Source organism: Nyctereutes procyonoides, unplaced genomic scaffold, assembly GCF_905146905.1.
Source record: "Nyctereutes procyonoides isolate TBG_1078 unplaced genomic scaffold, NYPRO_anot_genome, whole genome shotgun sequence".
In the NCBI taxonomy this organism is placed as follows: domain Eukaryota; kingdom Metazoa; phylum Chordata; class Mammalia; order Carnivora; family Canidae; genus Nyctereutes; species Nyctereutes procyonoides.
This window is the reverse complement of record NW_026575132.1, coordinates 410,411-431,177: the sequence shown is the minus strand read 5'-3', so window position 1 is coordinate 431,177 and position 20,767 is coordinate 410,411. Positions and strand designations below refer to the sequence as shown.

At 43.4% G+C, this 20,767-nt stretch overlaps 1 long non-coding RNA gene across 1 annotated transcript in view; it reads left to right on the top strand.

Moving 5' to 3' along the window:
- LOC129522760 (uncharacterized) overlaps positions 1-13,634 on the top strand; it is a 43,774-nt gene extending 30,140 nt beyond the window's left edge. The window contains exon 3 of the long non-coding RNA XR_008666979.1: positions 8,922-13,634. This is a non-coding gene — a long non-coding RNA (uncharacterized LOC129522760). The remainder of the gene's footprint in view (positions 1-8,921) is intronic.
- Positions 13,635-20,767: the final 7,133 nt, after the last annotated feature.

Sequence of the window (20,767 nt, the reverse complement as noted above, 5' to 3'; positions counted from 1 at the left end):
GAAGAAGACCTGTGATAATAACCTTTTGCAGCTCTTACACCAATTAAAGATTTCTACACAGGAGCCACAGTGGTACTGGGCAGAGCTAGACGCTGGCCTCCCTTCCCCCAGCTCGGTTGCCCAAATTCTCTTTTACAAAGAACGAGGACTATCCCCCACCATGACTTCCAGTCTAGGTTACAGTTCCAGTGGCATATGGAACTGAGCGAATTGGGAACTTTTATGCTCCATGCAGAGCAGTATTCTGAAGTGACTAGGCCACTTTTACTAATTGGAAAAAATAAAGTCTTCGGTTTGTCAGCCTCTATATTTGGAATTAACAAATGAAGCTTTAAGGTTTTGCTATTTTCAGGATCTCTAAATCTGGCTTGCTTTGATTATGTTAGGAAATCTTCCATTTGATTTTTTATATTCATAATATCTAAAATAAGGTATTCCCCTTTATTCATTATATTTTTTATGTGTAAAGAGTTTTCATGTAAGTGATTAAAAAATGTCTTTTTTTTTTTTTTTAAGATTTATTTATTTACTCATGAGAGACAGAGGAGAAGCAGGTTCCATGCGGGGAGCCCAACATAGGACCTGATCCTGGGTCTCCAGGATCACACCCCAGGCGGAAGGCGGCGCTAAACCGCTGAGTCACCCAGGCTGCCCTTAAAAGATTAGTCTTAAAGCACTTAATACTCATGGGTGTTATACCAGGTACTTTGGAAGAATATAGAATAACAAAGCTTTTAAAAAACTTAAACCTAGGTGAAATAGCAAAATATAAACAAATGAAGCTACTCGAGGGCAATTGCAAAAACAATTCACTGCCGTATACAAAATAAAGACGACTAGCTTCTTATGTGCAAATGTGACCCAGAAAGACAAAATAAGTTGAGTCCATAAGATCCAGTTATGGGAAGTGTGGCCCCATGGTATGGATGTAGGACTTGCCGGGAGGATGGGCAGTGTGCGCGGTGGTTAGGGCTCGGCCCGGGGTGTTGGAGAGACTGGACAGGACCACACCCTGGCGTGGCGCTAAGTAGATGTGTGACCTCCAGCAAGTGATTTCCACCCTCTACTTTCTCATTTTGAAAAAAGGGATAAGAATAGGAGCTACTTCAATGTGTTGTTATAAAGATTAAATGACTTCGATACCCAAGTGCTTGAAGTCTGGGCAACCCGACTCCAAGCCTTCCCCGGCAGGTGCCCCACCTACAGCAGCCTCGAGCTGCCCCTGGTACTGCACTGGTGGTGGCTCCAGCACCAAAGGCAGAAGACGATCTGAGGTTGTCACAGAGACCTGGGCATAAATGATAAGGACCTGCGTTAAGGTAGGAGCTTGAAAGACAGGTATGAAATGGAATAAATGGAGCAAAGGACCAAATGTTCTCATTCATTTGGGGAATATGAATAATAGTGAAGGGGAATACAAGGGAAGGGAGAAGAAATGTGTGGGAAATATCAGAAAGGGAGACAGAACATAAAGACTTCTAACTCTGGGAAATGAACTAGGGGTGGTGGAGGGGGAGGAGGGCAGGGGGTGGGGGTGAATGGGTGACGGGCACTGAGGGGGACACTTGACGGGATGAGCACTGGGTGTTATTCTGTATGTTGGTAAATTGAACACCAATAAAAATTATTTTATTAAAAAAAAAAAGATACTACTTCATGATACAAACCTGGAGGGTAGTTGGATGGTGAAGCTGAAATCCAGACCGTGACGCGTAAGATAGCAGGACTGTGAGGCCAGGCCTCAGAACTTGGGGGACGCCACCGGAAATCATGCAGAAGTTTCCTTTTATTATGGGAACATGATAAGCTCAGGTTTTGAAATGTTAGCTTTTGTGAACATGAACGTGAAAGGCAAATCCAGGTGAAGATCGCCTGCGGAGAATCAAAGTATGTTTGATAAGGAGCCGAAGACAGAAGGAGAAATTTGCTTTTGTATCACGTCACTCCTGTGTCCCTGAAGTGAAGTAGGTGTAGGGTTGGGGCATCGCCGCCCTCATCAGATTGTGGACGTGCTCCGGGGTCTGGGCGATTAGTGGCCTTTAGGTGTTTCCATGTAGAGTACTCTTATATTTTCTGATTCTGCTTCGACGTGTTTCCTTGTGTTTAAGCTCTTTAGCCTTGTACGCATTTGCCAGAATGTTACAAAGGTTGGTAATCTCGTTACTCAGTGGCCTCCTGATTCTCTCCGCAGTCATCATCCATTTTATCAGCATTAATACTTGAATTAATGTTTATTAATAGTTCATCAAAATGCTTCTGAGATTGAGTATGGTGATCATTATCACCTAATTGTTTTAGCAGAGTTCAAATTGCCACCATCAGATGCAGAGCACAAAAGCCCAGCCCTTCCCTTTTCCCTGAGATTGACATTTCTCTCAGGTCAGAGTACAAGGTTTTATAATTCTACTTGGAAGTTGTGCATTCTTAGCAGTTGACTAGGGAAGAAGTCATACCTATGAGGAGCCCCAAATAACTCTCAAGGTCATTACAGTAACTTGTAAAATAATTGTATTTTCTTGGGGCAGCCCCCGTGGCCCAGCGGCTCAGCGTCGCCTGCAGCCCAGGGCGTGACCCCTGGGTCCCGGGATCGAGTCCCACGTCAGGCTCCCTGCATGGAACCTGCTTCTCCCTCTGCCTGGGTCTCTGCCTCTCTCTCTCTCTCTCTCTCTCTCTGCCTCTCATGAATCAATAAATAAAATCTTTAAAAAAATAATTGTATTTTCTTGAGGTAAAAGGTCGACTTCAGCATTATTGACAATTAGGGTTAGATAACTTTGCAGCAGGGGGCTGCAGTGTGCTTTGTGGGATGTTTCACAGCATTCCTGACCTCTCCTCAGTAAGACTGGAAGCTCCATCCCCCAAATTGTGACAACAAAAGGGACTCCGGACAATGCCAAAGATCCTCGGCCAAAACCAGGTCCTTAAATTCTTCCATTTAGCCCTTCACACTGCTAATCTTGAATGTGTTTTAAGTCTTTAAATACCATGTGAAATAGCACAGGCTACATGCATGGTTTGCCACCCAGAACTCCAGAGATCCCGCTTCTTAATCCATGATGTGTCTCACTTGGGTCTGTATGCTTTTAGGATGCAAGCCATATTATTCAATGTGCAAAATGATACCTAGGAAAAAAGACACCGGAGACTTTTCTTATGTTCTCCCTGCCAGTATCTTGCTGAATGTTCTTAAGCAAATATTTAAAATCCATTCAAAATTCACTTATTTGAAGCTTATTGAGTAACGCCTGGGACCGCGGCTACCCACTGATGGTACAAGGGTGAGTAAGGTGGTCTCTAACTTCAAAGAATTCTCAGTCAAGCCAAGAGTCCAGGTGAGAACAGGCTTGTACCACACTGTGATGAATATTGTAGCCAAGGTTTAGAAAACAGGACCTCAGTGGAAAGGATGATTCTACTTGGAGAAATAAAGGCAGGCTTTTCAGAGTAAGTAAAACTAGCACAGATTCTTAAGATGGGTGGGAATTTGCCAGACCAGGAGGCCAACGCGACCTCGGGTGCAGGAAACAGCCTCCTCAGAAGCTTGGTTTCAGGGAGTCAGCCTGTTGGCAGGTCCGGGTGGGCAGTTGGGGCGTGCTGGGGGTGAGGGGCCAGCAGGGCCAGCTGCTTGAACACCTACCCCGGGTTCCTGACCGCTTTCCTGTTGGCCAGGAGAAGCCCTTGAAGGACTTAAAGGTGGAAAACATCTTACTCTGGTTCATGGGTAGCCCAGTCAACGTTGAGATACAGGTCTTCAGGTCTTCAGTCTTCCAGGTCTTCATGCTTATTGTCAACTATTTGGACCCTGGGATCTGTTCACTTAAAAAAAAAGTTGAGCGCCTTTAATGAGTAAGTCCTTGTGTTACATGTGGGGGAGACAGACCCCAAAACAACAACAAACCCCAACAAACCCCCAGCCAACCCAGGGAGAATGCACTTTCCTGGGGAGAAACCCGGGTATTCACAGACATCTGCACGCAGGAGAGAGAGGTCGGCCACAAAGGGGTATTAACTCTGGCTGAGAGGGCCCGGGAATGTGGGAGGCACCTGCCCAGGGGATGGAGGCCCAGTGACTGCACCCCACTCCAAGGGTGGAGAATGTGCTCTTGTCTCGGAAGAGCACCCTTCACATTTCTGTTTTCATGAAATTAGTATCACTTCAATTTAAAAGTTTACATGGATGGATGTAAAGGCCCATTCAGACCTTGACTCAGATGTAAGTTTTTCATTGAGGATTTCCCTGGCAATCCCCTTCTTTATTTCATTTTTTAATATTACTTTTATCACCATGAAATATACTATATTGCATATTTTATTAATTTTGTTTATTATTTTCTCCCTGAACCACGTGAGCTCCATGTGGCAGGGAGTTATGTCTATTTTGCTCACCGCAGTATCTTCAGTGATTAGCAGAGGCCTGGAATATGCTAGATTTCTGTAAGTGTTGAATACATGAGCATAGTTTTTGTAATTATGTTAGACTACCTAGAACTCAGTTAAATGTACTATATCATTACCTTTTAACGGATCTTTATATTTGAAAAATTGTCAACTATTCCTGAAAATGGCTTTATTTCCTTCCATATTTTTATGGAATAGTTTTATGGAATAGTTTTATTCCATATTTTCTGAAGAAAGTGATTTTTTTTCTGTCTTGATTCATACTTAAATTCAAAATTCATGGCTACTTTCATAATGACTGAATGATGTGGTATAAATTTCTTTTTAATTGAGGCTGCTGAAACCATTTTAGACATTTCAAAACCAGTAAATTGCTTTGAAGTATATATTTTTAGTATCTATAAATATCCAATCCCAATAACAAGATTTGGCTTTCGATAGGTCAAAATGTTTTGAATCACTTTGGGAACATATCTAGGGTTAGTGCACATTTATTCCAACTGTGTGGAAGTCCTGAGTATGTTTCTTTTTCCTCCTTTCCTCCTTCTCCAGCCCCACTTCTTTTTTTTTTCTTTGCTGTATTGTGATAGAATAGTACTCAGGTTAGTGGTTTGAACATTTTTATTCTGTCCATAAAGGGAGATGAATTAAAGCCAAATTAACATCGGTGTCTGTTGCTTCGAATTGAGAGATTATACTTGATTGGTATAGTGGGGGAAGATTGGCCTTGATTCAGTCAACTATGGTCAGGGAAGGGACATCGTGTGCTGCCTAAGATGGGTCTTTTCAGTGGGGTTATGGTCGTGGCAGGTGTGTGTGTGCTTGGGAGGGGTAGGTAGGGAGATAATTGGCAGGGGTCAGCTCTACAGACATCCCCGAAGTACCTATATGATTAACTGCTTAGCTTGAGTAGAGAAGAACCATTTTTTTTTTCTAAAAGCATTAAAAATGTTTAAAAAATCATTAACAGGTAAAGTTGTTTTTTTTTTTTTATTCTGAAGCTGGTGTCTGTTCATCATATCTTTTCACTATTTCCTTGTGTTTATATATACCCTATATAGTCCCAGGATCGAGTCCCGCGTCGGGCTCCCTGCATGGAGCCTGCTCCTCCCTCTGCCTGTGTCTCTGGCTCTCTCTCTCTCTCTCTCTCTCTCTCTCTCTATGTCTATCGTAAATAAATAAATAAAATTTTAAAAAAAAACCCTAAATTTCAAGATTTTTTCCTCTTTCCCTTTCCTTCCTCTCCCCTTCTTCTCTCCTTCCTCTCTCTTTCTTTCTTGGCTGAGATCCCTGCTGAGTTAAAAGAAAGGTAGTATTTTGTTTTGTTTGATATTTAAGAAAAAGTCTAGATTCAAATCAAGAAGTCTCTTTTATTTTTTTCTCTTGAAGTCCAACAAACTTGTCAAAATTTTACATCATAAGAACCAGTCAGGTAGTTCTCTGTTGTCTCAGAATAAGACTGTGTTTTGAAATTCTGTTTTATTGTTTATTTTTACTGTTTTTTTTTCCTATTTCCATCTCTTTCTCCCTGCCCCCACCACTTGATGTTGTTTAGCAGTTTGTGTTCCATGTTAACATTTTGATTCCTTTTCAAGTTAAAATAAATAAACAATAGGAGGAACATGGATAATTCTCTGGAATGCAAATTGAGCTCTCCGCAGCTAACAAGGAGATAGATTCAAATGACCACATGTTTGTTTTCATGGTTCCCCAATTTTTGGTTGGAGACATATGCTGAATTATTGCCCAACCAGAGGCATTTCTCGGTCCAGTGTGGAGGACAACTTTTAATCTGACATGTCTTTTAAATTTCTATGCAGAATGAAAATATGAGGCAGATGCAGTACTTCCTACAGAGCCACACACACGTTATTTGTGCCACAAATAAATGTTGGCTTCTACTTCGTGCTGGGGTAGGTGCTGAGAATATAATTGTGAACAAGTTAGGCAGCCGTCTTTGCCTCAAGTAGCATGTGATGTCGTTAGGGAGGTAGATGGGTGAACAGATAGTTATCTTCTGAAGTGATAAATGCTGTGACGTGGAAAGTACAATTTGCTATGGGAACATATGAGGAGCAACAAAACAGATGCGACATGAGGTGGACAGGGAGAGGTCAGAGAAAGCTTAAAGAGAGCCTTAAGTTGAGACCAGAAGAGTACAAATTAGTTAGGCAAAGGGTGAAAGAGTGGGTTTAAAAGGAACAGAGGGTAGAGGTATTTACTCATAATCACTACAGACAGACAATGCAAATTTCTCCATTTCTGGGGATATTTACTGATGAGCTACCCTCATGTTGCTCTACGCACTATCCAAAGCATCAAAGTTCAATGAACAAGAAGTACTTATTCACCAAAGTAGACATGTGAGAAATGGCCAGTCCCAACTTAAGCCAGTAACTTCTCCCTTTTAGTCATTAAAGGTTTCTTTTAGAGCTTCGTGGTGCTTTTGAAGAATCCTCAAGGGCAGCATGACCGTGCGTACCCTTCTATCAAGGCCTGTGGTGCCTTTGCCAAAACTCTTGGAGCATATGAAAAACTTCCTCAGCCATATTCACAATCTAAGAGTTTTCTCCGTTTTGTTTAAATAAATAATTTCTGCCTACTGTAAAAAGGTTGTTTTCCAGTTCACTTTTTTGTGTTATTTGCCTGTTATTTAAAACTATCTGAATTTGTAACATTGTCAAAAATACAATGTTTGGCAGAGTTGGTACATAAAAATGTATTTACATGGCAAAATGCTGCAGAAACAAAAGCTACCTACAAATGACACTGGGAAAAATATTTGAAACACAGAAGAGACAAAAGTGGAGTATTACTCGGCCATCAAAAAGAATGAACCTGGGCAGCCCCAGTGGCGCAGCAGTTTAGCACTGCCTGCAGCCCAGGGTGTGATCCTGGAGACCCAGGATTGAGTCCCATATCAGGCTTCTGCATGGAGCCTGCTTCTCCCTCTGCCTGTGTCTCTGGCTCTCTCTCTCTCTGTGTGTGTGTCTCTCATGAATAAATAAATAAAATAAAATCTTTAAAAAATACTATCATTTAAAAAAAAAACAGAATGAAACCTTGCCATTTGCAATGATGTGGATGGAACTAGAGGGTATTATGCTAAGTGAAGTAAGTCAGGCAGAGAAAGACAAATACCCAATTACTTCATTCATATGTGGAATTTAAGAAACAAAACAGATGAACAAAGTGGAAGGAAAGGAAAAATAAAACAAGATGAAAACAGAAAGGGAGGCAAACCATAGGAGACTCTTAACTCTAGGACACAAACAGGGTTGGTGGAGGGAGGTGGGGAGGATGGGGTAACTGGGTGATGGGCATTAAGGAGGACACTTGAGGGAATGAGCACTGGGTGTTATATGCAGCTGATGAAACACTAAGTTCTTTCTCTGAAACAAAAAAAAAGTACAATATATGTCAATTAAATTGAATTCAGATACAAAATAAGTAAGCTACAGATAATGAGCAAGAAATTAAAAAATACAAATGGCTAATAAACTTATGGGAACTATACATTAAAACACCAACATGCTTTTTTTTTTTTGACAAGTTATAACATTAAAACACCACTCTCCAAAAATGTGTAGACCTGAGCTACTCCACTCCAAGCTACCAATCCCCTCATGCCTTTTTATCGGCCTTTTATTAGGTGTAGGGTGTAGGGCTTGGGATTCTTTCAATCTAGGGATCCCATTCTCATTGTATTCTGTATCCATTATCACCTCTGGAGCACAACTGCAAACAAAGTGAACAATGACCCTTGGGAGCCCTGGGTGGCACCGTGAGCCCTGGGTGTGAGCACAAAGTATTTGAAAACATTATTTTAAAAGAGCAATAGCTCTTCCTCTATTCAGCTAATGAGTTTTGCCCCCCTGCTTTTTCATGAGGGATGGATCCTGGTAAAGAGAAACAAAGTGCTAGAAGCAGAGTTCCTGTGTTTGTCAATCCTGTCTGATTGCCTCATCCCCTTGGTATCTCTAGAGATAAGAAAAAAATCTTGGGAGCAGGGATAACTGGATTTGTCCTCAGATTAGTCATTAAGCCCTTGGTTAGGTGTCCTTGATCTGCAGGTTCATGGCAAAGATCCCCAGACTGATGGTCATATCTGAGTTTCTCTAGTACTGGATTTTTCATTCATTGGGTTAACTCGGTCTCTCTGAGCATTAAGGTACGAGAATCAAATAAAATGAGGGATGTACAGTATTATTTGCTATATTAATAGTTGGAATTAATCTTGACCATTGGTAGGCTTTGCTTCCTCCATAAGACTGGTGCTCTTCGTAAAAGATAAAGTTTGCTGTTCTAAGCCCATGAATTGGGTGCTTGGGTAGGGTGATGAGACAGGGATGTGGACAGGATCGGCTACCCTGCTCTATGTTCTCACCCCAGGCCTGCGATTTGGTGGTGGTTAAGCAGGTAGCTCAAAGGGCTACCTTCACTTTACCTTTCATTGGGTCCCATGAGTCACCTTTACCTCCTTCTTTGTGGTCCCATCCCTTTGATGTCTTCTTTGCTTGCAGACACTCCCTGTGCAAGTCCGCGGCTTTGATCAGGGTGACATGGATATGCATGAAGATGAGGACCTACTCGGTATCCTTGACTATTTTGTCTTCCAAGCATCGGATCAGGGTCCACAGCAATCTGTAGAACCACTGCACTTGGGGAGTAAAGTGTAGAATTCCCCTCTGTTGCCTGAACTGTAGGGGTCTCTGGAGATCTACCAGGGATCCACCAAGAGCTCAAAAATCACAAGGCAATGCCTCAACCCTAATCATCAATCAGACTGTGTGTACATCCTACATGTCATCAAGCATGGCTAGAAGGGACACGTTAGGGTTGCCTTCCCCAGAGTGGGGAAGAGTGAGGCCATGCTTGACAGCGTTTCTATAAACACTGTCTTGGGCTCAAGGACAGGATCCTTGTACGTGTGCCCCAGAATGGCAACAGTCTGCTCGCAGTGCTTGATGAGCCTCGAGAATCAGGAAGGTGGGGCCTGGATGTGTGTGTGTGTGTAGGGACGTGACTGAGGAAAATGGGAACATTCCCATACCTTCCAACCAGCTGGCTCGTCCTCCATTTGTATTCTTTCTTCCTCCTTACTTACCAAATCCAAACGACTTCCTCCCTTTCTGCTTCATGCCCCCAGGCAGAGAGGCTGCACTTGGGCCACGGAGAGCAGCGTGATGACCCCCTACCCTAGCAGTGTCATCACACTGGGCTCCTTGAAGACTTGGAAAGAGGGCCTTTCCTTGCCTTGGGTGCCCACGTCAGAGGGAGACCTATTTGTCACATTTAAAGTTTGCTTTCCGGGGGCTGATTTCCACCCCGGACAGCAGGTTCTGAAGTGGATTTTCCCTGACCTCACGCTGCGCCCTGCCCGGGCCACGAGCCAAGGCGGCGGCACTGCCTGCTGCATACTCCCACCTGGTGTGAACACCATCCCAGACGTGGCGCCACCAGAAGGGAGCACTTGGCGCTGAAGAGCAGACACGTTGGAGAGAATAAGCACCCTGGGTTCGGAGAAACAGAGACCAGTCTTCTCAGAGGACGTGCAGCCTGTGGCCTAATTAACTTTCTCAAGTTGTACAGAAACAGCCTTTTTTTTTTTTTTCCAGAAACAGCTTTTTAAGAAAAGTTTCCCTTCTCAGAGAAGATGGTTATCCTGCTGGCCCGATGGAACACACCCTTGAAGACGGGCCTGGCCAGCAGAGGGCCCGGGCCTGAGGCCTCCCCCCGTGGCCTTGGGATGCGGCCTAGAGATGTGAAGACCACATACAAGCACCTACGGGCTCAGGTTCTGGAGGGCAAACACTGTCACGGACGTTGTTTTATAGGCGGACAGCTGTTAGAGGTAGTAGATGAAACCCCGAGGCAGTGTTAGGCTTACTGTAGCTTACATGGACTGTGTGTATATGAGACATCATCTTTAAAAAAAAAAAAAAAACAAATAGAAACTGTAGTATTTATAGGTAAAGGGCTTTGGTATACGCAGCTTGCCCTTTAATGTTTGGGCAAAAATCTATGTCTCTATGCATCTGTCCGTACATAGAATGCATGTGAGTGGTGAGCAGGAAGATCCAAGGGACAACTGATTACAAGAGGGCGGATCGGATCATAGGTGCACTCACGCATCTCTTCGTTAGGTTTTATGTTATCCCAAAATTAAAATGACAACTTGACCCTGTCTTCCTCTTATCAAGAGGCACACATCATCTTTTAATTATTTTAATATTTTATTATGAAAAATGTTAAACATGCACATCACAGGAAAGAACAGAAGGAATTATGATCCACCTCCTACCTTAAAAATTACTGTCATTTTGTCATTTGTGATGATACCTTTTAAAAAAAGGGAAGCAGTCCAGTTGGACTTCCTGTCTCCATCTCTTGGAGGCTGTGCTCAGCCCCCCGGGGCCCAGCTCTCTGACCCTCTAGAGCTCTCCCAGTCCTTCATCACTTGAGGAGCACCCTTCCCATGGCGGGCGGCGGGTGCTGGGCTTCTGAGGCTCTGGGCATGGGTTGGCCTTGTTGTTTAGTCAGTTCCCAGCTCTGGTTTTAATGAATTTCCTACACAGAACATGCAAGGAGGTCATCGGACAGGAGTAATTTTCATGCACAACACTAGAATCCTTTAGTCCCCTGCTAACTGCAAGCCTTCAAAAACCAAAACCAAAGTGAGCAACTGGGAATGTGGTTAAAACTTCAGATCTGTGTATATATACTTTCTAACATTGATAAGGAAATGGATCAGTCCTGACACACATCTAAAATAAGAATATGGGATTCCAGCTGAACATCATTGATGGAACACATCTTTTACCTTTTTTCTTTTCTAACATACAAGTGAAAAGAAATGAATCCTGGAGGTTGATAAGAGTGGAAGGAGGGGGGCACTGGATGGGATGAGCACTGGGTGTTATGCTATATGTTGGCAAATTGAACTCCAAAAGAGAGAGAGAGAGAGAGAGAGAGAGAATGGAAGGAGACAGAAGAGATTTCACCAGTTTGGGGAGATGGAAATTAGATCGAGGAATGGTCACTAACTTAGTAGACAGTGGTGTTACCTACTTAGGTGCCCGCAGGGAGGGATTCGAGAAGCAAACAATATCACTCTGCTAATCTCAGTAGACTCAGGATTTGCAGGCCCTGGAGAAGGAAAAATGTGGGGTAAGGCATAAATTGTTGCTGAGGGATTCATAGAAAGTCTGTGATCACATCCCTTGCGGTCGGTGGCCTCTGCCTTGTGCAGCCTTCTTTATCTCTACTCTCTCCCTACCAGCCCTCTTTACCCATGCCCACGTTACCAGTGGGAGCAGGCTAATGCACCCTTAAATTTAATCAGATTAGAGACCCAATTCCAGAAAACCCAGGATTGATTCAAAGAACTCAGCCTTACATTTTATTTCTCCAGGACCATCTCTGGTACTAAATTCTGTATCTTTCAGCATTTGCCAAAGAAGCATAACTAGTGGTGTGCATAATTGTGTGTGTGTGTACATATACACACTTTTACAGGCTTACACAACTATGTGAGCCGGCTAAACATGTCCAAAATTTGTAGGGCAGAAATGGAAGATCATGAGCCGACTGGAATGGGAATGAATGGAAAGAAGTGTGCTGTCTATGGCCAGTTAGGAACAGGAGAATACGAGTGCGGCTTGAGCTTCCTCAACCATGTCGCTCAACCGAACAGCTGCAAGCTGGGAAGTGCTGCGGAAGGCTAATGTTGGGCAAACGGCCACTGTCAACGTGGTGAGCATCATCCACTAGATTTTATTTTATCGATATCATTAGAATGATTAGAATGATGAATTCAACTTAGAGGCGGGAAGGAACACTCCTTCAAAATCCTTAATCCCTTCTCTGGAATGAGTAGATGACCCAATAGCTTGTCCAGGGCTGGTCATAGGCAACGATATGTTTGATTATCATGACTACTCTTTATCGAACACCTGCTATAGGCCATCTGACTGATTGCTCACATTTCCCCATGACTTAGGAGAAGAGGCGCTACTTGCCTTTGTTCCTGATTATCTTCAAGGGTACCCATACATACGCGTACCCTATGACCCAACAATCCTACCCCTAGGTCTTTACCCGGGACATATGGAAACAGATGTTCATCCAAAAACCTACTCAGTCAGATTTACAGCCCATTATAAAAAAGTCAAGCTCACTAAACTTGAAGCTCCTCTTTTGTAGTACAAGCCACTGCACGCATAGGTGACATCTGGTTTTCTTGGCACACACATCCTGTGTATCAGGACTCAGGAAACCAGTTTTGAGTGGCAAGAGAAGGTAAAAGTAGTTAAGAGCTTTGTCTCTAGCCTTGGACTATCTGGGCTTACGTCCTAACTCCATCACCAAATAGCTTCCACGAGAGGGGGATAGGGTTAGGCTCAGTTGTCTTGCCCTATAATCCCGAGCATAAAGACTAATGAGGAAATATGACTTAATAATTTAATATGAGCTGAATTATCGATTTAAATGAATATGCAAATTATCAGGATCCCTATTGTCATTTGTAGGTGTTCTCATAGAAAGACTGGGACTACCTGATTTTTAAGTATTTCTTCTAGCTCTGAAGTTTTGCAATCAAGTGTTTTGACTTTTTACACTGTGCTTCCTTTATTTGTCTCTAAAAATCAAAGGTGGACCAGGAAATCCTATGACAAGTGAGGTCTATGAGCTAAGAGCATTGCAATAGATCTGCCCTAGGTACCCCTCTAACCCTCCGGTTAGGGAAAAGTGCTAATAAAACAGGATCAATTTGCTCTTGGATGGGCGATACACAAGATGATAAAACTGTTTCTGAGGATGTAATGTCTGCGGTTCTGTTGGATTCCTGATTGATGCTTGGGTCTTAGAGGAAGCCTTCCTCTTCTGACCTGTATTGGCTCATGTCAGCTAAGAATTGACTTAAGGTCCCTGAAGTCAACAAAACAAAATTTACATAAGGCAAAATGAAGTCATCAGTTTGAATTTAAATAATGTGTTTTATTGGATATGAAGATTTAGGGATCTAAATGTTTATTCCACGTACCTAGAACAACACCCGGTGTGTAGTAGGAGCTCATACATTTTTGTCAAATCATGAATGAGTGAATATTGATATATAAGGATATCTTTGCTAAGTGGAAAACAGTTTGATCTCCTTATAACTGTATATTTATTTTATCTAGCTACCTATCATCTACCTTTTTATGATATTCAAAGTAAAAAAATCAAAAAGTTTTGCCTCATATAGATTTTTCTGGGAGGTGAGATTAGTTAGACCTTTAACTTTCTACTTCAAATGCTTATGTGTTCGGTGGGAGTGTAGGGGGAGACGCATTTTAAATAAAATTTTTAAAAAGTAGAAGTTAAAAGATAGAGCCATACCCTCTCTTCGAGAAGCCTGAGTGGGAATGGATACTGGGTTGACTAAAAACAGTGGGATTCATTTGGGGAATATAAATAATAGTGAAAGGGAATAGAGGGGAAGGGAGAAGAAATGGATAGGAATTATCAGGAAGGGAGACAGAACATGAAGACTCCTAACTCTGGGAAATGAACTAGGGGTGGTGGAAGGGGAGGTGGGTGGGGGGTGGGGGTGACTGGGTGGCGGGCACTGAGGGGGGCACTTGATGGGATGAGCACTGGGTGTTATTCTGTATGTTGGCAAATTGAACACCAATAAAAAAAATTATTATTTAAAAAAAATAAAATATTTTAAAAAATAAAATAAATTTTAAAAAATTAAAAAAAAAATAAAAAATAAAAACAGTGGGAAGGCGATTTTCTAGGTTGATGGGAAGAGAGTGATGTCTCTTCCTCCCCTCTTCCTTTCTCCATTTTCCTTTCTGTCCTCCTGCCTTTCGAGAGACTTCCAGTGAAGGCTGGTTCTCAAAACGGCTGATGGGGGTGGGAAGGAGGGCTAGTTAACGAAGATCTGGAAGTGATGTATTTTCAACAGTTAACTGAGAGTGTTAACCTTCCTTCTTCCACCATTTCACTCCTACTAATCGCTCTCAGAGCTTTGAGGTGGCGAATAATTCTGAGAAACTCAGTTTCTTCCAAAGTACAAGAATTTTTTTTCTTTCATCCACTCATTGACCATTATTTCAAGTTAAAGTTCCCAAAGAAAGGAAGAAGAAACTGTCACATTTACTGAACGTGCTCCGTTGAGCATATTTTATTGGATACTGTCACGTACATTATGTCATTAAGCCTCAACACACCTCTGGGGGTGGAGATTGGCACACTATTTTACTAATAATAGTAAAATGATGATCAAACTGTGGCTCTGACAGCTTTGCCAACTTGCTTAGAATCAAACAACTACAACTGGCTGAGCTGAAATGGAGGCCTCATTTGATTTCAAAATTATTCTCTTTCCATTGAGCTACACCAGATTTTCAAATAAGGCGATTTCAGAAGTCAACTAAATGATCATTGAAAATACTCAATTTCAGCCTAACTTATAGCATTTAAAGTAAAACCTAGCACACTGTTTATTCTCAGTTTACTACACATTTTAGAAGAGCAATTGTATTTGCTGCTACTAACCCCATAATTCAAGCAAATCTTCAGCAACTAACTCAAGGAAAATTTTCTCACTCAGACATTCTCCCCAACTTTTCCTGAATAACTATCAAATATGAAACTTGTATAGAATTATTATGTCATGTGTGACATTTTATGCTATATTATGGTGTTATATTATTGAAAGAGCTCATGTAAAGCTATTTATTATATTAAGGAAAATAATCTGAATATGGAAAAGCAGATCAAAGGTACACAGGTTACCTTAGAATTGACCTGCTCCCACTCAATTACCTTAGGTAGTTAGAAAAGAGTCATTGATTAAATTATCAGAGCTTAGTAATGATTTATTTTATAAATGCCTACACTTCTCTGTCCCTTGAACAGGCCAAGCTCCTTTGTGCCTTGGGCCTTTTCATTGCAATTTCCAGTGCGTGGAACCCTGCCTCGCTGGCTTAGCACATGGCTGGCTTCTTCAGCTTTCAGGTTAAATGCCATCTCCTTACAGAGGCACGTGTCGTTTTGCACCCAAACTCTATCCATCCTTCTTTTGGCAAAAAAAAAAAGGATCCAATTTCCTTCTAGAGTTACATTCTTACCCCACTTTTAAGTTTGTGGATTAGGTGGGATGGACCCCAGGCGAGGTCCTAACAGGCTTGAGACAATAAGCATATTCCATTGCCGCGGCCAGAATGATTAGGTCGGCAGTGGGCCTATAACCCAGTTCGAGCTAAGGAGATGTAAGAAGACATTTATTGGGTTTTCCTATAAAGAAAAGTTCCTTTCTATTCATTGAGAGCTTTTGGAAGAGACCTCTGTGTTTCTCTAAATTGTTGGATGGTAGTTATGTTCATGAGTGGGAGCGTATGTGTGTGTGTGTGTGGGGGGGTAATGAGTAATGAGGCTTACGGAGTAGCGACTGTGGATGACTTCCTCAAAGCAGAAAGCAGAGCTGGGAGGTGGGCTGAAGAAAGTTTTCTGGAATGATTCTGAGCTGTTAGACTAAACTGCAGAATTTAGATTATTCCCAAATAAGTCAATAAATTCTCTTTTTAAAGCCCGTTTTGTTGTCATTGCCATTGTTATTTGTAGGAAATGCTAATCAATAGTTATTCAGAGAGGATTTTCCTGACAAACTTATCGAAGGCGGTTCTTTCCCCCACTACTACTTATCATGAACTTTTTTTTTTATCTCCTTCGTGTTACTTATCATAATCTGTAATTATATTTTGTATTTATTTGCTTACTTTTTTGTCTGTCTCAGCTACAAGGCTGTAAAGTCTTCAGGGCTGGGAACTTGTGGATCTAGTTCACTAATTATCACCAGGTTCTGGAACTGTGTGTTAGAAGATGGAAATAGCATTCACTGGATGAATGGATTAGGAATTTTCTAGAGATCCAAAAATACATTTTCTCCAGTTCCCGGCTCTGCACCCCTTTGCTTAAGCAAGAAAAGAGATAGATCACGACTTCACCCCGTGTGCCCAACAGCACAAATTCTGACAGTCCTTTTCCAAACAGATTGGAATAATTTTCCTGGAAGTCAGCTTTTAACGTAAAATGTTATTTTTCCCTGACCGCACTTGGACTGCCAGCAGTTTATAGCTCAGTAACTGGCAAAGAGCTTTCTCACCATCTGCTTTTAATTTTGAAAGGACTTTCCACAGGCATGTTTTGAAAACACACCGAAACAGAACTTAGCTTTAAAAGAGGAGCATAAAGTTTTTTTTCCAAAAACAGTGACCCAAAGGGTTAGAAATTAATTATTTAATACATTTTGGCAACAAAAACAGAACAACAAAGAGCCTCATCATTTTGTGATAGTTGCAGATAATGACCAGAAAGGAATAAGGTATAGACATAATAAAAGATAATTGAGAGACTCTCAAAGTTGCTGAAGAAACACCTTAATGAATCCCATAGGCCTCTAAACCTGCCAGCGAGATTTGAACCATTGCTTTACCTGTGATGTAGGAATTCATAGCAAAGGTTCTATTCTCTGTCTTTTCTTTTTTATATTCCAAAACATCAGCTATTCACAAATGGGAAAATACAGCTTTAAAAAATATTCTCACAGAGCGTTTTTCAATTTTGGGGGGAACCAACAAAATAATTTTACCAGTTTTTCCAATCAAAATCTTGAAGGTGCCTATAATTTAGTTGGCAGGGTGTAATGTGTTCTAATGGATATTTTATATTTTAAAAATGTATTGATGACAGGAAGTTTAAAATATGATGTAGATGTAGAACTTCCAATGACCCATCACTGAAATATGTTCTATGAGGATTTGGGAAATCCAGTTATTGTAGAATGTTGTATTGTATAACTTTTATTTATAATAATATAAAGGGATCATGGAGGTCATCTTATCCATTCCGTGTCAAGTCATCGCAGAAGAAAATAATCCTGGAAAATAAAAATCCATTCCATTTTTATGTCCTTCTTATGTGACTTCCTAACAGTGAAGACATTCTGTTTTAGGATAATGAAGTTATCATGGTACTTTTTAAGCAGATATTGTTGAAGTCCTGCTGCTTTGCCCTTGAATTATAGGACTTAAGAGACAGAAAACTGATTTTTGGGGGGAATTTCAAAACCTAAAGAGTTGAGAAAGAAAATGCTTTCTATCTCTGGAAAGGAACAGAAGCCTAAATATTAAATTAATAGGCAGTAACCTTTGTGTGGCATGAGACTCACAACGAGGATATTGAACCAACCAAAACATCGTGATAAATGCTGTTATTCTAATGTGCAACCCACACATGCCTTTTGGTGTCTTCTGTGTTTGTGAAGCACACCGGGCCTTGGCACCGCTGCAGAAGTTCCTTATGGTTTTTCTTCAAAGAGACCTGCTAGGGGCCTCCTGGCACAGAGGAGGGCTGCCCCTGCCACTGGGCGGACACCTCCTCCACCTGCGGGGTCCTCCCTCGGAGGCCCCCCTTGCTCCCCTCGTGCCCCTTGCTCCCCTTGCCCCCCTTGCCCCCTTGCTCCCCTTGCCCCTCTTAACCCCCTTGCTCCCCTTGCCCCCTTGCCCCCCTTGCTCCCCTTGCCCTCCTTGCTCCCCTTGCCCCCTTGCTCCCCTTATCCCCTTGCCCCCTTGCCCCCCTTGCCCCCCTTGCTCCCCTTACTTCCTTGCTCCCCTACTGCCCCTCCTTGCTCCCCTTGCCCCCAGCCCTCGCTCCCTGCTGCTGGGCAGTGCTCAGCAGCCCCCCTCAGGCCTTTGGGGTCACTGATCTGAGGCTCAGGTGCTTACCCTGGACTCGTGGCTCACCCTGGGCGGTGACGTGGTAGTTCCTGGGTTTGTTGGCAGTCAAGACCCAGCTGTGTCGGGTGTGACAGGAGCCCAGCGGGCTGGCTGCTTTGCTTTCTGGTGCGGCCCTCTGCAGCTGCATGTCTAACCTAGGAGCCCGCGTCTAACATTCTTCCGCAAGGTGCTCTGTTTACCAGTTTTACCCTTTTCCTAGTTTTTTCGTTCATTAATAGGTTGAATAAAATCTTTGATGCATATTCAGTTCTTACTTCATAGGTCACACTTTAACTTTTCTGAAGACTTCATATATTTTTTGGAAGTTTCTGTTGCTATTTCCTGGGGGCGTGAGGCCCAGCCTTGCTTCTCCCCTCCTGTTGGGGGGAAGGGACATGATTTGCTTACTACAGCAATGTGGAATGAACATGGCCAGCCTCTAGGGCCTTTGTGCGGTCTGTGTGCTCCTAAGCCTGTTTCCCTCAAGGCTAACACTGGGTTGAAAAGGGGGGGTCTGTGCTTAAGAACCCTGGGGAGCTCAGGCTACACAATATTATTAATGTTTCTGGCACATTGTGAGTCAAAGGGGGGCCCTTTTGGGGCTATGCGGGGGACTTGATCACACGTAGTTCCGTGGTGAGGAGACAGCGGAGCCTAAATCCAATTTCTTGTTCAGGTGGGAGCAGTGGACTTGGTATTTGTCGGTCGGTTCATGTAATGGAGTCTTATTAAAATTATAGTTTGGATTCCCCCCTAAAACCTCACAGTCTTTGCTGGTCATTCTTTCAAGGGTGCTCCTGGTCCCTGGGAAGCAAAACATCATGTAGAGACGTTGGCAGTCAGTGGTGCCATTTCCCGTTTCATAAGAAATCCTGGATGTTCCGTTCTAGGTCATGGATGTTTTGGGATTGAGATGGCGGCAATCTTGATATTTTGGGGGGATGCTTGCAAAAGGGCGAAAGGTACGTTGGAGAAGAATGACGGGAAGTGGAGCTGGCGTGGGGAGGGAGGGAGGCAGGCCTGGCCCAGGCCTGGAGCGGCCCAGGCCCTACTGCAGCCAGTGCTCAGGGTTAAGGAGCCTTTTGTGGGAACTAAACGGCGCGGACAGGCCTCCACTTATCGGGGGAAAAAGGAAGGAAGGAGGGAAGGAAGCAGCAGGCTCTGGGCGAGGAGCTGTGCTGGGCTCTGCTCGGTCTGCAGGCCTCGAGGGTGGCTGCCCCCCTCCCCAGAACAGACCGGAGGACCCCTGGCTCCCACCGGGCTCCAGTATCAATCGTCCAGGGGAGCCCCTGGTGTCCAGCTGCGGATTGGTGCGGCCTAAAGCCGGCCTGGCCTCCCAGGCCCTGTGCCCCGACACCACCCTGTCCAGGCCGTGCTGGGCCTGGCCGCCACAGGCCCGGGAACAGCTGGCTCAGCTCTCACCAAGGGCAGAAAAAATATGGACAGCCTCAACTTCAGTTTTTGCTGACACCACGTATTTGAGCTGCTTTGTTTAGACATTTTGGCTGGAAAAGGCCTCCTAAGTCAGACGGCCAGCCCCTCAGTGGTGCCGGGAAAGAAAACACGCTCTTGGGGGGGCTAGGGAGCACAGTTCCCGTTTTGCTGGAAAAATCTCACGGTCCCTAGTTTCAGGACTAGCTCTTTCTTATTGGAAAAATGCAATTTAGACTTTCCCTTACGTCCTTTTTTTTTTTTTTTTTAAAGTTATCACATGCAGGGCTCCTGGGGCACTTAGTGGTTGAACATCTGCCTTGGGCCCAGGGTGTGACCCCGGGGTCCTGGGATCGAGTCCCGTGCTTCTCCTTCTGCCTGTGTCTCTGCCTCTCTCTCTCTCTCTCTCTCTCTCTCTCTCTCTCTCTGTGTGTGTGTCTCTCATGGATAAATAAATAAAATCTTTTTTAAAAAATTTTTATTGGAGTTCAATTTGCCAACATATCGCATATCACCCAGTGCTCATCCCACCAAGTGCCCCCCTCAGTGCCCATCACCCAGTCACCCCATCCTTCTGCCCACTTCCCCTTCCACTACCCCTTGTTCATTTCCCAGAGTGAGATGTCAAATAAATACAATCTTTAAAAAAAAAAAAGCCATCACATGGATTTTTACCATGCACTCATTCCTGGAGTCATCTAGGGTCCGTGGTGAGTTCTTACTCCCACGGGCCAAGCTCCAGCGCTGTCACGGAGCGGCAGCACTACAAGAAGTCCATCTGCAGGACTGAGGGAGGGCCCGCTGAGGCCCTCCACATCATTTTTGGCCAAGCTGCAACAATTAAATATCCGACCTAAGAGCAGCGTGCTTCCTGTGTACAGTTTAGGAAAGCCCGTAACTCCCCTATGCTGCGGGTTCTGAGGCCCCCTAACAGAGATTCTGGGTCCCACTGCCCTGCAGCATTTGATTGTCTGGGTGAAAATGTAGATTTTAGGATTGCATGGCATAATAACTACCTCATGGGATTGCTGAGAATTCAATGAGATCAGCAGGTGAAGCATCTTGTATAGTCCTGGACAGGCCACAAGTGCTCATTTAAAACTGTTAATTCTCTAAGCCAATTCGCCTAGTTTCTCTGTAATCCACTTAAATTAATCATATTGTCT